An 18,684-nucleotide genomic window follows, 5' to 3' on the forward strand; every position below is an offset into this window, starting at 1 on the left:
GGAGATTAAGACAGGTTCCAGGACCTCCCCCTACTAGTTCACATGTGAATTACAGGAATGACCAGGACCTTTTAATTCCATAATAATTTTTCATACATTATCTCATGTGATTCTCACATGGACAAATTAAAGATTAGAATATTATAATTCAGGTAGGAGAAAAGGTTATGGAACATGTGACATATTTAGGAAGGTATAAATAAAAACTAAACAATTTAACACAAATCTTCTAACTTATAGCCCCATATTCTCTTAGCTACACTACCTCCAAAAATTACTAGGGAAGAAATATTCACCAGTTTCAAAATAAAAGTTTAGATGTTCTATGTTTTTAAATCAGTGTGTAAACAAGCTCCTTAAAAATTTATTTTAAAAGCAAGATAGCATTCTCTTCCTGATCTGTGAACATATTTTAGGGGTTGTTTTTTTCCCTATTATTCCAGTAACAGAATGCCGTAAATAGAGTCTAAGATGGTTCTGCTTCAACAAATGGCTCTGCTAAAGTCACAGCCCAGACCCAATATGCATTGGCTTTGCATGGCATGAATATAAAAATACTCCTCAGAGGCTAAAATTGACTAAACACATAGTACAACAGGGACAATATCCATGTTTTAAATCTATATTTATAGGTAAAATTAGATAAAAGCCTGGCGAGTATTTGCCAAATTCATAAAACAGACTTATCAAATTAATTAAATCTAAATTTGACTAAATTAACAGGTCAATTTGATCAAAATAGATCTTAGTTCTATAGATAGATAAAATCTTAGTGACAGTTAATTTTTATCAAATCCTAATGTATGCCTAAATACCTTATAACTTACGTCCATCAAGAGCCTGGGATTTAAATTCTGAGGGGCATAATATTCTTTAACAGAACCTACAGACCTTCTGTGAGAAGACGGAATAAGAAGTGCGTGACATCTAGTGGTAGTTGCTGCAGTAACAGTTGTTATTTGGAAATTTGCTTTGTTTTTAAAGGCATACCTTGGAGATATTGCAGGTTCAGTTCCAGGCCACTGCAATAAAGCAAATATAAAGAGAGTCACAGAATTTTTTCTGTTTCCCATTGCATATAAAATTATGTTTTACTCTCCTGTAGTTTATTAAGTTTGCAATAGCATTATGCCTTAAAAAATGTACATACCTTAATTTAAAAATAATAACCATCATCTGAGTTTTCAGCAAGTCGTAATCGTTTTGCAGTAGTACCATCAAAGACCACTGATCACAGATCACCATAACAAATATAATAATAATGAAAAAGTTTGAATATTTCGAGTATTACCAAAATGTGACACAGACATGAAACGAGCAAATGCTTTTGGAAAAATGGCCCTGATAGACTTGCTCTATGCAGGGTCGCCACAAAGCTTCTTTTATAAAATTTTCAATATCTGTGAAGTGCAATAAAGCAAAGTTCAATAAAGTGAGGTCTGCCTGTAATGCAGTTCTGTACAGTAGGTTTGAGCTACTTAGGTACAATTTCTTCTTTTTCTCGTTACTGCCATTATAGATTCATGACCTATGAAAGCCATAGGGTCTTTTCATACAACTTTGGTCATATGGTAGTTCAGGCCCATACCTCGAAAGAGCGCATAGCATGTTGTTTCCCAAATACACTTTTCCCTTTGTTTTCTTTAAGTACGTTCCTTCTAAATACACAACATAGAATCACCATATTTCTCATCTCATAAAATCAATTATTTTCCACATTTTAATGTGTTGAAAACTATTTCAAAGGTAACATGTTAAAACTGAAATCTTATATTTCATTTTAGATGCAAGCTATTCTAGTTAAACAAATAAAAAAGAACCACACCCTTATTATTTATAGCTCTTATTTTCAAGCCAATCAATACATTTGTGAAAAACGCAAATGCATGAAGAGAGTTAGGGGAAGAGCATTAAGTGATGAAAATAATAACAGCTAATATTTATTGTGAGCATATCATCTGCCACGTAAGTGTGACATAAGCGATTTACCTATATTGTTTCATTTAACCCTCACAAAAACTCTTTGAGATAAGGTACTGTCTTTATCTGCATTTTTAGATGAGAACACTGAGGTTTAACAGGTTTGGCAGGGACTTCCCTGGTGGCGCAGTGGTTGGGAATCCGCCTGCCGATGCAGGGGACACGGGTTTGATCCCTGGTCCGGGAGGATCCCGCATGCCACGGAGCAACTAAGCCCGTGAGCCACAACTACTGAGCCTGCATGCTTCAACCTACTGAAGCCTGTGCGCCTAGAGCCCGTGCTCTGCAACAAGAGAAGCTACAACAATAAGAAGCCCACGCACTGCAACGAAGAGTAGACCCCGCTCGCCGCAACTAGAGAAAGCCCACACGCAGCAACAAAGACCCAACGCAGCCAAAAATCAATCTAAATAAATAAATAAATAAATAAATAAATAAATAAATAAATAAATAAATAAAAGGTTTGGCAACTTGTCTAAGGTCAAAGAGTTAGGAAGGGCTAAGGATTGTCTGACTCTAGGGCCCAATTTGTGACTGCTATGTTGCAGTGAACACGTAGTTTCAAATCCGATTTCACTCACTCATTCATTCTTTCTTTAATTTCTTCAACAATATTTATCAAGTGCTTAGTATGTGCCAAGAAAACTTCTATATGCAGGGAACACATTAGTAAAATGATATTTAAGCAGAGACTTTATGGAAGTTAAGAACAAGCCTTCTTAGTCCCTAGGAAACCAAAGTGAGGAGGAATATTTATAAACAATAACAATGGCAGCAAAGAGTAGGAAGAGAAGAAAGAGAAAATAATTTAAGTGGGGTATAAGATAGGAGAGCAAAGAGGAAACCTCTTGGCATATATTACTTCAAATTCTCCTGTGATTTAACTGCCTTGGGACCAGTGACAAGATGGCATATTTTTGCAGGGTGGCCTTAGTATTGTTTATTACAAATTCTAGGAAGTATTCCAAAAATACTTTCTCGGTTCTAAAAATACTCCCTTTACTTTATCTGGTTCCTCTATGCAGTATCTTTCCCAGTGGCCATCACATATTTGATGTTTGGGCACTGCATGTTTTTCTCTCCTTGGAACTCTGTTCCAAGCAAGTTTGCTAAAAGGAAGAGAGTGATAATAATTCTAGTGGATGCAAATGTGTATGTTTCAGCTGATGAGGATTAAAAGACAATCAGCAGTCACAGAAGACAGACCTTTTAAGCAAACTGATGACATCTTTCTCTTTCTTTGACTGTATATTTTACTGCTTATTGATAAAAAAAATGGGTTACAAGATTAGCATATGGAAGAAAAAGACATATTGAAACTACTTTTTATGGACACTTATTCAACAACTAATTAGATCTTGGATGAAAGTTATTTTTTTCAGCTTGCTAAATATGTTTCCCTACTGGGGTTAAGAACTCCGGTTAACAACTCTATTTATAGCTAATAGAAAGTGTTCAAAGGGCTGCATCAGCTTGCCCCACAGTCTCTGTGATTCTGTGGATAAATCACCATGAGTAAAGCCATGCAATCTTAAAATGATCTATCACAACTGAAAATCAATATATCAAGCACATAAAATAACGTAGGATAATTCACTTGCCAAGTAATAAATTACACATGCATGTCAATGCCACATGTAATGCAATGCCTCATAAAAAAAAGCTTAAAATTCTTAAAATATATGATTAATGAAACTAGCACAGCCTGAAAAATATATATTATACTGCTTACACTAACCAATATATTATACTCAGAGTTTTATGCTTCTGAGAAATGGCATTTACATATACAGTATCAACAGCGCAGATAAATCAGGATCTCTTGCACTGAAGTCCAATTCTTTGGGTAGTGATTCATGCTTCACTTTTAAAAATGGTGACTTACACTAATGTATTTCTCGTAAAATATTTAATACTGCCTACAATTATTGCCAAAACTATGTTCTAACCCTCTCTATCAAGATGTCTGCAGAAATGCTCCCAAAGCAATAATAAATTTGTGAACTTTGATATTTTACAATAAAGTGACAATATTTCAAACACAGAAAAATCTTGTGCTACAAACCTGAACCTCATCCTTGGCCTACCCATCTGCTGTAGATACCCACGCTAATCATGCATGGGGCACGGAGAATTTACTGGTTTAATGTGATCTTGGATCTATTCCATTCCACATTCTGCTCTGACCTCAGTACTCATGAATGTAACCAAAAACACCTTTTCAGAGAATTCTTATTAGCAAGTATTGACAATGTTGAAGCTCACCTGAGCCCCATACTCCTGGGAAAAAGTGGTGGTTAAGAAATCCCCCACCCTTTTGTGTCCCAGGAAACAATTACTGCGAAGAATCACTCTTCCCCATGTGACAGAGAAGATTGTTGCTCTTGTTTACCCATGGCAAGGCCAAAGACAGACTCTCCAAATCCCAGTCTTTGTCTCATAAATGATTAGCTGAACTGTGGATCCCCGCTGACCAATCTGGACTAAATGCTTCCTAATTTAAATTGATCAACCTGTAGTCAGGCTTCAGCACTTCCCCCAGGTCCCTAAACTCTGGCCCATCCTTGAGCATAAGAAAGCATTAGAATACTGAACAACCTCTCCTTAACTGCTCCTCCTGGGAAAGACTGTCCCACCATGCCACCTACTCATCCTCAAGTTTGTTCCTCCCTATAAAAGAAAAGCATTTTCTGCCTGACCTTTGAGACACTTAAAGCTCTCCTGAGTGGGCGTGTCCTCCCTATTGCGATAGTTCTCCTTCCCCTATTGCGATAGTCTTTTAGAATAAAGTTTCTCCTTACCAAAGTCAGGATTTGTTTTTTTTATTTGACAGCATCAAAAATATAGAAAATAAACTATTGTTACTGAAAGCTGAAAATTTTTCTGTTTAATCTCTAATTGCTACATTAGAACATTGCTTTTTTTTTGTAACAGCTTTATTGAGATACACTGCATACACCATAAAATTTACCCTTTTAAAGTGTATAATTCAGAGGTTTTTAGAATATTCTGAGAATTGTACCACTATTACCACTAGGATATTGCATTTTGAACTATGTCAGTAAAGTAATAAGCTAGTGTTTCATTTGTCTTTAAAAATAATACATAAAAGATTTTATGCAAACATAATTTCTATACTCATTACCACTTTTCTTGAGATTGAAATTTTTACCACAAACATATTTATGAATATAATGTCATTGCCTCTTTTTTATTGTTATTTTCCAACTTGTATTTAAAATATTTTAGTTCCATTCATGCACCATTCTACAAATATTAACGTATATTATTATATTTCAGGCACTTTGCTAAACCTCACTAATTTATTTAAAGGAAAAATACAAGGTACTATGAGATTCCATAAACAGGGCAACCTGATCTAGTAGGGGGAGGTGCGAATTGATCAGAGAAGGCTTTCCTGAAAAACAAAACAAAACAAAACCATTTGGTATGACCTCTAGTTAACTTGGAAAGGGTCAGAAGTCAGTTGGTGACAGGTCTGGAAAGAACTTCCATGAATAGAAAACAGCAAATGCCCATGGGCCAGAATGAGGTTGACAGGTCTGGGTCAAGAAGAGGTACAGACCAGTGAGGTCTGCGATCAGAATGAACGAGGCAGTCATACCATGCAGGACTGCGACGTGTCAAGTATTTGGGGTTTTCTCTCAAGAACAAAGGGAAGTCATTGAACAGTTTTTTGCAGGGCAGTGACAGGATGAGATTTGCATTTTAAACAGATCAGTCTGGCTCTACTGCTGAAAAGAAACTGGAGGCGCAGGCAAGAGAGGCTGCGTGAATACCATTAAGGCTACGTTTTCAGTCCAGCGATTTGGATCACAGACAGTTTTTTATCATAACTATACAATATAATGTTCTTGTTATTTATGATCTTCATCAGAGAGAAGCAGTTTCACAATATGACGCCCTCAGACTTTGGTTTTGGCCATCCAAATTTGAAAGGCACTATATTTGCCCATTGGCAGAAAAGCCTTTCCCAGAGCTCCTGCGTGTTGGGTGAATTTGCCAAGTTTCACGGCAGACCATCTGTGCAAAAATTCTCTGCTTTTTCTAGCACATTTAGCTCTGTGATTCTGTTCAGAATAAGCCTCAAAATGCTGTTTCATTATTTCATTTCAGTTTCAAGCAGAGGAAAAAAATTTGAGAGCTCCTTTAAATGGTTTACACTGAGTTAATTTTAATTTTTGCTCTTTTATTTTTATCAGCATAATTTCCAAAATAGGTGGTGCTAATTACCAACTGATATCTGTTGAGCATATAATTTTTAAACTTCAACTTCTTCTAAGGTTTCCCATATTAATAATTAAATCAATGATTCTATGCTAGGCCTTCCCTGTTTCATTCTGGCCCTTTCTATATGAATGAAATATAGCAAATCGGGTATATTTCATATTTACTTACGATAAATACCTGAATTTCTGTAATGAATCATTGTAGACTCAAATCTTCAATGTAGTTTCCTAAAAAAACAATGTGGTGAAGATATTGTGAATAAGAACATAGAGCTACAAAGTTATTCACAAGATGTATTTCTGTGTCTAAAGAAATAATAGATATGAATTTCTGAAATGGAAGCCAAGTTTAAGTTCAGGATTTTTCTTACAAAAGCAGTACAAATTGTTAACTCATGCTTTTCCAAGTCACAAGTAAAAAATATATTGTGTGTGTTCTTTTCAAATTTGGAATTCATGATTTAGCACTTAATCCACAAATACAATTCAGTATTACAATTTAGGGTATGATTCCATATTGCTAGTTATTTCTAGAATAAAACAAATACTTATAAGCATTCAAAAATGTTCATAAAGTAAGTTTAATGACTACCTTATGTATATATTATCTAACATTTTCAATGACAGAAAATAAATATTAGATTATTTCCTCACCCCACGGCAGATTAGATCTTAAGGAAAATGCGGTTTTTTAGCTAGGTCCTTTGGTAGATAGACTGAAAGTACGAGAGTATAGGAAAAAAGAATAGAATCTTCCAGAAAGCTCTAGTTGTAGGAGGAGAAAGCATGATCTGTTATGGTTATACCTAGGAAGGGGAGGAGGGAGAGAGGCTAGAAAAAGGTTTTAGAAGGGGTAGATAGAGTGCAAGTAGGAAGATGACTACAAGAGCTACCGTATGAAAGGAACTGTGGTGGAAGTCTGGCATTTAAAGAGGATTTTTATGATGTCCTCTCTTCTCCATTGCTACATGAAAACTTCATTAAAAATATCAATCATCTATTAAGGTTTTAGGAGTCAGGTGTATGCTTTTTTTGTATGTATTTATGTGTTTCCCTTTGAGTGTGTGTTTTGGGGCAGGGTATTATGTAAAGTCTGTTAAGCTTGACCCCTGGGAGGCTCAGTTGCTCTTAGGCTAAATTCAGGAAACATGAAAATTAGCAAAGGTAGGTTTTTTTTTAAAAAAAATCAACCCCTGAGATGTGGTTTGCAAAATATAAATAAATCGGGCTTCCCTGGTGGCTCAGCAGTTGAGAATCTGCCTGCCAATGCAGGGGACACGGGTTTGAGCCCTGATCTGGGAAGATCCCACATGCTGCGGAGCAACTAGGCCCGTGAGCCACAACTACTGAGCCTGAGCGTCTGGAGCCTGTGCTCCGCAACAAGAGAGGCCGCGATAGTGAGAGGCCCGCGCACCGCGATGAAGAGTGGCCCCCGCTCGCCGCAACTAGAGAAAGCCCTCGCACAGAAACGAAGACCCAACACAGCCAAAAATAAATTAATTAATTTTAAAAATATATATATATATATAAATAAATAATTACCAGGTTAAACCTAGGGAGTGGTTTGGGCCAAAGACTTAGAACTCCAATACGCCAATAGTTCGAAACCTCACTCTGCCTTTCAGGATGCAGAGGTCTTGCTCAAACAATTTAGCCAGTCAGTTTTGGCATCTACAAAATGGGAGTGAGAAAATGATAAAACCAGGTATGTAAGGATTAAAGTGGATAACACATACGAAATCCTCATTACAGTATTTGGAACCTAGTGATTGCTCAATAAATGGTGGCTCATATTATTTTAATTAACTTTCTAAAAGAGAATCGACATTTTTCTGATGCATATGCTGCTTTAAGACTTTGACTTTTCTAAGTAATATAATTTTCTCAAAAACAAATAATAGTTTAAAATAGTAGAATACCCATTCAAGTATTTACGCTAAGAGAAATAGATATCAGCCAATGTCTAGCTACCCTTTTAAGACCCAAAATACTTCATGTTATAATATACATATCATATATATTATATAATACATATTATGCATATTGCTATAAAGCCATACGTAAAATATATTTTCTAAAATATATTCATATATAGGTCAAAGGCCACACACACACACACACACACACACACACAGACTTTAAGAAAATAGGCACTTTTGCTGTTTAGAAACATCATGGTACACAAATCACTATTCTACTCAGGTTCCCTAAACAACCCCACACATCTGTTCCCTCTCTCTCAATAATACCATTTTCTTCACAATGAAACAGGAATATCCTTCAGTCCTATTCTTCACAAGTTAATTTCTAATCATCCTTCTTTCCTATGATCTCTGAGAAAGTTTTGGGGCAAATTTTGTCCAAAATCAACCCTCTATTTTGTAGTAGTTCTCTCCTTACCCTTCATCCTCCACCTTCCCCCCACCTCTGCCATCACTTTTCCTTTCAGTGGAATTTGTTCTATTTACTCTCTTTCTTCAGATATTTCATCTCATGGTTAGTGGGGAGACAAATACTTTTGCATCTATTTCCTAAAATAATTTAAATTAAAAACATTTTCTAATTTAAAAAATTGTTCTCCCTTTGTTCACATTGAAAATTCCTAATTCACAAGTGCTACCTAATCTTTGAAGACTCTGTGATTCCATTAGAGGGAGTTAGAAACTATGTTCTCTGTGCTCCCAAAGTCTTGTGTGCATCTTTTCATTATCCTCTGGTTTCTTTATGCACCCAAAATGCAAGCATTTTATTGACAGACTGTCCTGAAGCATTTCATATCTTCCACCCTTCCCCCTTTACCTTGTGTCTAATTATCACAGCGTTGTGTTCCATCCCCAGTGTACAAAGCCTCAAACTTCCTTTCATTGGCGATTAGATGGTATTTTCACAGAAATGACCTCATTCTTTCTTGTGTGAATTGCTCTCAATACATGTGTGTTTTCTTCCATTCCACTGACCAGAACTCCTCGGCAACACCAATCACATGCTTTTTCCTGGACCTCATAGAAGGAAATTAGACTATTATGGTCACTAACGTGTATTTTAATAGTTTTGTGTGTGTGTGTGTGTGTATCTCTTCTTTCTTTCTTTCTAGAATGCAAGCTCTTTGAGGCCATTAAAATTTGGAGTAAATAAAGACTCAGTTCAAATTCTGTTCTTTTTCTGCTCCTTCTATTCTCTCTTCTGAGTTAATATCATCATGTCTTTGGTTTCAGTTACCTCCTGTGTGCAAATGTCTTACTCCATTTGGGCTGATATAACAGAACACCAGAAACAGGGTAGCTTATAAACAACAGAAATGTATTTCTCATAGTTCTGGAGGCTGGGAAGTCCAGGATCAAGGCACTAGTATGACTGAACTCTGGTGAAGCCTTTCTCCCTTGTTCATAGCCGGCACCTTCTCACTGTGTCCTTACATGGTAGAAGGGGCTAGGGAATCTCTCTGGATCATCTTTTACAAGGCATTAATCCCAATCATGAGGGCTCCACCCTTATGACTTACACACCTTCAAAGGACCCACCTCCTAATACCATCATCTTTGGAGGTTAGGATTTCAACTTATAAGTTTTGGGGAGACACAAACATTCAGATCATAGCAACAGATGACTCACACATCTGTATTTCCAATTTAGACTTCCTTTACGAACTCTAGACCAGCTAAGAAGTGGTGATTTCCCTTCTGGGATATTTTGTGATATCCCCCCAGGATATATTTTGAACCTAATTTTTCCAAAAATGAACTCATGAACAGCCTCCAAACCCTTTCCAATATTTGATATTTTCCCAGTGTTTACTATCTTAATTAATGGCGTATAATTCTGCTAGTTAAATATATCAGACACTTTGGGTCATCCTTTACTTCCAAATGCATCCATCACCAAGTTCTCATGATTTTACTCCCTAAACATATCTCAAGTATGTCCATTTCTCTCTTCCAGCTGTACCAGTATCCTAAAATAAGTAACTATTCTCTTTCCTTAGGTCTTCTTTCCTAATTTTTGTGCCCACTTCCAGTCTGGACTCCTGTTAATAAGTTATCCAGAATTACCCTGTAGCCAGGATTATCTTTTGGAAGCACAAATCTAATGAATTCACCTCTTTGCTTAAAACATTTCAATGGCTTACCCTTTTCTTAAAATTAAATTAAAACTCTATAATTTGTCCTATAAATTTCAGAAGGGGCTAGATCATTCCTCTCTAGGCACAATGACCTTTCTCTCATCTTACTTGCACTGCCTCTAATAAGTCTTCACCTTTGCACATGATTTTCCCTCCACCTGGAATGTGCTTCCTCATTCCCTACACACCTGTATTCACTTAGTTAATTACTAGGCATCCTTTGTATTTTTGCTCTTGTGTCATATGCTCTGGAAAGTCCTTTCTGACATCTTTGATGAGGTCAGACCCCTCTTGTATATTCTCTCATTGCCCCATATAGTTCTCCTTTATAGTACTTGTCTCAATTGCATTTGTATATTTATTGGATTGATTTTTTTCCTCATCATTTAATCCCCAGTTCCAAGCGTAGGTCCAGAAAAATAGGGGTTACTTAAATCACATATTTTCAATGGATGAATGAGGAAGGAATCAACACATCAAATTCATGCTTTAGTCCTAATGCTTTCTAAAGTACTGTGTACCTGGTAGGTTCAAATACTGCCTGTTGATTAAGTTCCAAAAGAGAGAAGGATAAAAATTAAAAGTACAAAGTATTTCATAATACGATTAACATCTCTCACAAAAATGTTCATTCTAAAAAGTTTAATTACTACATATTTGACTTGCTTAACTGCAAAATTAATGACAGGCTTATTAAAAACAGTTTTAATTTTTCCTGAAATAGTTAATAGAATTTAAGAGTTTAGAATGACCAGATTTAGTGTTTCTTACCCAGTATATATATATATATATATATATAATTTTATATATACATATATATACATATGTATATTTTTAATGTGAAAGTTAATTTTTTAAGATCTAATTCATCTATCACCTCCTTTACAAAGTCTCCTGATTCTTTCAGGGAGAGTTGGATGCTATTAACTCTGTGGTTTTGTTGATGTCATTAAACTTACCTTCAACATCATAAAGCCATATGTAATAGTTGCAGAACAACAGGCTGAATCAGGAAGAATACTGACTAATCTTTATTAGCCAATAAAACTGAAGAAGAGAGGAGGGATAGGAAGGGTGGGAGGGAGGCACAAGAGGGAGGAGATATGGGGATATATGTATACTTATAACTGAATCACTTTGTTATACAGCAGAAACTAACACAACATTGTAAAGCAATTATACTCCAATAAAGATGTTAAAAAAAGAACAACTGAAGAATCAAAGTTAGATGTCATTAGAAGTTGAAGATTATAAATATAGTTTCAGCTATTGAGCTATGGGTTAATTTTTTCAATTGTTGCTCAGAAGATGTTACCTTCATCTGTTACACAGGCTCTGCTAATATCTCTGAGCTACCAATTTTTCTCAATCATTCATTATTGTTTTGTAAAATCAGAGAAAATAGGTCAGAAGAAATAGAATGGTGTCCGTTAATTCATTTTTACATGGAGTTTTGTCACATGGACAATTTAATGCATTATGATATTCTATATGGAGATGATATTCAAATTTCTCAGCTGAGTAACTGATAAACCTTAACCATTCTATAAAAAATACACTTACATTCTCATAGCCTCTGTTTTTAAAGAGATGGGACTAAATTAAGCTTTGTTAATTGACTGCTGGGCATAACTTCAAGGTCTTTTCTCAAGTTTATTTAAAAGCAATTTAATTCATTTAAAAATTCATGCATCTTACAGTCATGAATTGTGTTGATTTTGATTGGTTAACTTTGTCTATGTTTAAAGCAAGACATCATAGCATTTGCTTTGCCTCACTTGGAAACTGACTGAAGGCACAGCCTGCTGGTTTTCAGTGAAACAGAAGTAACTGCTTACTAAATGATCTTTAGAGCCATGTTACCTCTTGATTAAATGTTCTCTTTTTTTCTTTTACCTTTTATACCACTACTCATTAACTGATATGGTTCTTAGTAAAGAATTTTGTGTTATGCAATTTTACTTGTTTTAATGCAATTATCTGGTTTTAGTCAACAATTTACTTTAAGTATTAAGTTAAATTATTTAGAGACAAGAACCATATGCACATTTTTCACATTTTCTAGAAAGTTTCTAAAGTTCTCTAGAAGAAAATGTGATATTATCAGCTTATTTCCTAATACAAGTATTACTTTGAAAACAGAATGTAGTTTTCAAAAACACTGTGTGAAGGAAATATTCTCTGAGAGCAAACTCCCAAGCAAGCACATATTGTAGCTATAACTCTGTTTAGGTCTGTCTAATGAATGTATCAGATAACTTTCATCTCTGAAAAATTTACCTATCTCATGTGAGTAATTAAAACCCAGAGCTGGGGCTTCCCTGGTGGTGCAGTGGTTGAGAATCTGCCTGCAAATGCAGGGGACATGGGTTCGAGCCCTGGTCTGGGAAGATCCCACATGCCGCGGAGCAACTAGGCCCGTGAGCCACAACTACTGAGCCTGCGCGTCTGGAGCCTGTGCTCCGCAACAAGAGAAGCCACGATAGTGAGAGGCCCGCGCACCGTGATGAAGAGTGGCCCCCGCTTGCCCCAACTAGAGAAAGCCCTCGCACGGAAATGAAGACCCAACACAGCCAAAAATAAATAAATTAATAAATAAATAAACAAACAAACAAACAAAAACCCAGAGTTATGTTCTACTCTCTAGGATAACATAAAGAACAATATAACTATTGTTTGGCTGTAATGGATTCAAAGCATAGGTATAAAAATAAACAGAGACTAAGTAAAATTCACTGCAAAATAATCAACATTAGGAGTTGACTGGGAAATTTCTCCTACTGTGTAAATACTGATATGTGGCTTTATCAGGAATTTTTTTTTTTTTCCCTGCTAACATGTGATGACAATCTATTCTAGAGTAGAATTACACTTGCATATAGGTAAAGCTCACTTCCTAAAATTCCCGAAAATGTGATATCTAAATGGTTTTCAAGCACTTTACTTTTGCATTGACATTTATATAAAATTAGGTGTGTGTTCATAGAAAGAGGTCCTTAATCTTGGGACTGAAGCATTTCATGAAGAAATAGGAAGCTGGAGCCAGCCTCCCCCTGTGCTGTTCCTTGCAAACCACCAGTGCTGTGGCTGGCAGTAACTTTCACCACCATCTCCTGGTAGCCTTTTTTTGTTTGTTTTTCTCCCACTGGATTTTGTATATCTTCCTTCAATCTTTAGTCACTGTTCTTTTGTTGAGGCTGGAAAATCAGATATATTCATCTTGTTTTCAAATTCCTAGAATATACTCAATATTTATTTTATTATGTTCCCTCTGTGCCGTTTGTCTTGGATGATAGTGTTGAACATAGTTAGACTGGGACTTGATACATTACTGTTAGAAGTTCCATGGGACTTCCCTGGTGGTGCAGTGGTTAAGAATCCACCTGCCAGTTCAGGGGACATGGGTCTGATCCCTGGTCCGGGAAAATCCCACATGCCACAGAGCAACTAAGCCCGTGAACCACAACTGCTAAGCCCTCGTGCCGCAACTACTGAAGCCCGCACGCCTAGAGCCTGTGCTCCGCAACAAGAGAAGTCACCGCAGAGAAGCCCGCGTACCGCAATGAAGAATAGCCCCCGCTCACGGCAAATAGAGAAAGCCTGCGCGCAGCAACGAAGACCGAATGCAGCCAATAAATAAATGAATAAAAAAATTGAAAAAAAAGAAGTTCCACCTAACAAAAATCCATACAAGCTATCATGTAATCTAAAACTAGGAAAAGACTTTTATTTTAGTTTTATAGATTTTCCCACATATAAGTTAAAAGGGACTTAGTGCAATCATCCAATGGTGAGTGGTATCTTTTAGTTTTATAACAATTAATTTGTTTATATGTAAAATATTTGAAGTGTGTGGAATGCTGTACACTAATATTATAAAATCAAGTAATAGCTTGATTTAAGTTATATCTGGCTCTTTTAAATATTTATCAGTTGGGAGGCCTTCAGAACACGCATTTGTGAGTTTATAAAATATTCAATTAATTTTATAGGACGGTATTTAGAAATCTATCCCTTGAAAATAATAAATCTCATGTGCACAAACATACCTTAGAGCTATGACTCATAATGTCAGAGAATCAGAATAATAAAAGCAAGATTCTTTTCCAGATATTTTCTTTGGTGATTTAAGTGGTTTATATATTTAACCTCTCTTTTAAGAGTATGTCTAGCTACAGCTTTTCCTGACCATATTTGATTCTATTGATACTTTTAGATAAGAGCAGAGTCCTAGTGACCATTGTTTTTAGCACACAGCAGGTGCTCAATGAATGTTAAGTGAACAAGTAGATGTTCACTTGGATGGATGAATAATCCTACTTGAATGGTATTTGCATGGTCTCCTTGCTTTCAGACTCTCCCCCCCTCTAAGTCATTATATGAACACTGCTAGATCACTCTCCCTGGTATGCTGTCATAAGGTTTTCTCAGAAAAGTTTCTTAGTTCCATAAAGCCATAAAGCATGGACTCTAGTATAACATTCACGGTTCTCCATAAAATGAACCCACGTTTGTTTTTTCATATGTATCTTTCACTACTCCCCTACACGGATCCTTGATTCACACAAACTGATCCACTCACTGCCTCTTCAATTTTTTCAAGTTGTTTTCTACTCTGCCTTCATGCTTTGGCACCCTACTTTCCAAACCCTAATTGTCCTTTAAAGAACTGTTGAGATTCTTAATCTTCAGCAAAGGTTTTCCTAACAACCACAAAGCTACACTCAGAAGGAGTGATTAAGAATCATTGCCTGAGCCCATTACTTTGTAAGTCCCCAGGGATGCAGTGGAAGGACTTAGACCCACACATACCACCCAACCATCAAGCCCCCATCACAAGGATTAGAGCTGGACTGTTGACATGCAACTAGTACCACCCCACCCAACACCCAATCCACCAGCAAGTATTGCCTACTGTAACTCCAAAATGTATTCTTTCAATCCACTAATGGCTGCTCCTCAGGATGATTTGCCATCATTTCTTGCATGGAGGACTGCAATGCTTTCACTCTGGTGCTCATATATTCCCCATTCTTTACCAGTACCCACCCCCCCAAATCCATTTTCCATATGTCAGTCAAGTTGTTTTTTTAAAAAATATAAATCTGATAGGTTTAGATATAAACTTTACAGCTTCTAGAATCTTTAATATGCCAGTGATTTCCCATCACATTTAGAATGAAAAACAAACTTCTCGCCGTGACATATAAGGCTCTACATGAACTTGGTCTCCGATTATCGTCTAATTTTGTTTTCCACCTTTCTCTCCTAGCTCTCTGTGTGGTTACATGAGCTTTTCACTGTTCATAGAACATAGCAACTCAGACCCACCCCGGGGAATTTGCACTTTCAGTTCCATTGAGCTGTAATTTTCCACCCTCAGAACTTCACATGGCCACCTCATTGTTGTCTTTCACATCCCAGCCTGTTGTTGGTTTCCCAGAGAAGACCTCCTTAATCAGCATCCCTAACACACACACCAACGTCACCTTCTCTCATATTCTTTACTTTGGAACATTCACTACTACTGAAATAATACTATGTTGCTTATTCTTTTTTTTTTCCCCCTGTCTATCTTGACTAGATTGTGAGCTCAAAGAGAACCAAGACACTGTGGGTCTTTTTAACTTCTGTATCTCCAGTATCTACAACAGTGTTTGTCATAAGACAGTGGACAGTCAAAAAATATCTTTTGAAAACATAAATGGAAAAAAAATAGATGAAAGAATCAGATAAAATTACTCATGTAAAGGCATTTTGTATACTCATAAAAATTATGTTACTATTACAACCATCTATTTGACACTCAGCTAAATATTGCCTTATACTCGTTGTTGTAATATTATTTTACCTTAAATTCCTTCATTTATTCATTCAGTTAAAATTATTAAATGGGCACTATGTGCCCTAGGAGATACAGCAGTAAATTCTACAGATTCATTACCAATATCACGGAGGTGGGATGCAGTCGAATCCAACCAAAGTTGGGGTAGGGGAAGCAGTTAGGAAAGGCTTCCCAGAGGACATAACATTCAAATGGAGACCTGAAGGATGAACAGGAAGCTGCAAATGAGACATTGGGGTAGAGGAAGTGGAAGAAAAATATGTTTACTAACTTCTTTATCCCTCATATGACCCAGCAATGGCCTTTGAACCAGAACTAGAATGTAAATAGATACACCCCATAGGCAGTAAACAGTGGCTGTTATATTTGGTCTCCTATCCTTTAAAGGGCCAGGATGTGGAGGGATGATGCAGGAAAGAATAAAAAAATGATATTTATTGATACCTATTATTACATGCCAAATTCTGGGCCATCAGTTTTCACATGAATAATTTTATTTTATTCTCTCGATGGTTGTTTCAAAGGCTTAGCCTCATCAGGTTTTATTGACCCTCATAAATTATACTTATGGCTGAAGTTCTAACTGGGTCTATTCTGACTCTCCAAAATCCATGTTCCTTTCTAATATGTTACCTGACTAGGTCAGTAGTTCTCAATCCTGGCTGTACATTAGGATCAGGAAACTGAGGCTATACTTGAGACCAATAAAATTAGAATACCTGGGCGTGGAACCCAGGCTTCAATAGCAGTTAAAGCTCATCAGGTGAATTTGATGTGCAGCCAAGTTTGAGAGAATCACTGGTTTAGGCCAAGAACAGATCATTAGTTTAATTAATTCATTTTGGTTATCTCATCCATATTTCTGTCTTCAAGCAAGATGCCACTTAAACCACAATAAACAAAAAAAGATGGTTCTATTCTTTGGCATGACCTCTTTAATACTTTAGTCCTGAAAAGTCAAATATGAAGGTTGAAACAGCATAACTAAATAATTAAGCTGGGCTTCCCTGGTGGCGCAGCGGTTGAGAATCTGCCTGCCCATGCAGGGGACACGGGTTCGAGCCCTGGTCTGGGAAGATCCCACATGCCGCGGAGCAGCTGGGCCCGTGAGCCACAACTACTGAGCCTGCGCGTCTGGAGCCTGTGCTCCGCAACAAGAGAGGCCGCGATAGTGAGAGGCCCGCGCACCGCGATGAAGAGTGGCCCCCGCTCGCCGCAACTAGAGAAAGCCCTCGCACAGAAACGAAGACCCAACGACAGCCATAAATAAATAAATAAACAAATAAATAATTAAAGAAAAAAAAGAAAAACCACTAATATGCTTATAAAAAAAAAAATAAGCTACTTTGTCTCTTAACATAATGTGTACTGTGTCTGTTTTAATAATTCCTGGCTCCACCAGCACATGCTATCATATTTAATTCCCTATGGTCTGGTACTACATATTTTTAGTAACCTTAGCTTTCAAAAGAAGAACAGAAGAAAGTAACACCATATACATAACTACAGGAATACTATTTAAGTTTGCAAAGGAATATCACAGGGGAATTGGTGAAACTTAAAAATTCATTTTCTTTCCACTTGCTACAACAAAAGCTCACTTGGCACTTCGCAAAAATTCTGTTGTATATATTATTATTAGAAAAGTTTTCTGCAGCTTAATATAAAAGGAGTTAACACTGTTGGTAGCCATTGTTTTCAAATGAATCAATATCCTCCTACTGCCCTCGGCTACAAAACATTTTCCTGGCTTAAAGATAACATGTGATCCTTGTCTTACAGTTGTCATTATGAAATTTAGTACCCCAAGCAGTAGACTTTGTAGATAAATACCTGATTTGGATGCCCTCTTAGTCCTTTGAGGTGAAGCAATGAGTCATAACTTAGAAAAGTATCTTACACCAATCAATAGATATCTTGATCTTTGGTTCATCATATTAGTTCATATGAGTAATAACTACCTGGCACAAAGATCACTGAAAATTAAATCTATGTGATGTCATTTTGTGACCCTCTTAACCCAGTGATTCCTCTTTCTCTGTATTACATCTAACTCATTAATCATGAGTATGATTCAGTATTATTAGGAGTACTGAGACAGAGATAGAATATTTTATCTTTAAAACAACGTTTTGCTGCACATAGATGTCTTCAGCAGCTTTATTCATAGTTACCAAACCTTGTAAGCAGCCAAGATGTCCTTCAGTAGATGGAGAGGTAAACTGTGGTACACCCAGACAACAGGATATTATTCAACGCTAAAACGAAAAGAGCTATCAAGCCATGAAAGACAAGGAGGAATCTTAAATGCATATTACTAGGTGAAACTAAAACAATCTGAAAAGACTACGTATTGTATGATTCCAGTTGTATGACATTATGGAAAAGGCAAAACTATGGAGACAGTAAAAAGACCAGTGGCTTCCTATTATTATATATACGGAATGAACTACAAGGATGTGTCTCAACATGGGTGAATTTCACACACG

Source organism: Eschrichtius robustus, chromosome 1 (assembly GCF_028021215.1).
Source record: "Eschrichtius robustus isolate mEscRob2 chromosome 1, mEscRob2.pri, whole genome shotgun sequence".
NCBI classification, from domain to species: domain Eukaryota; kingdom Metazoa; phylum Chordata; class Mammalia; order Artiodactyla; family Eschrichtiidae; genus Eschrichtius; species Eschrichtius robustus.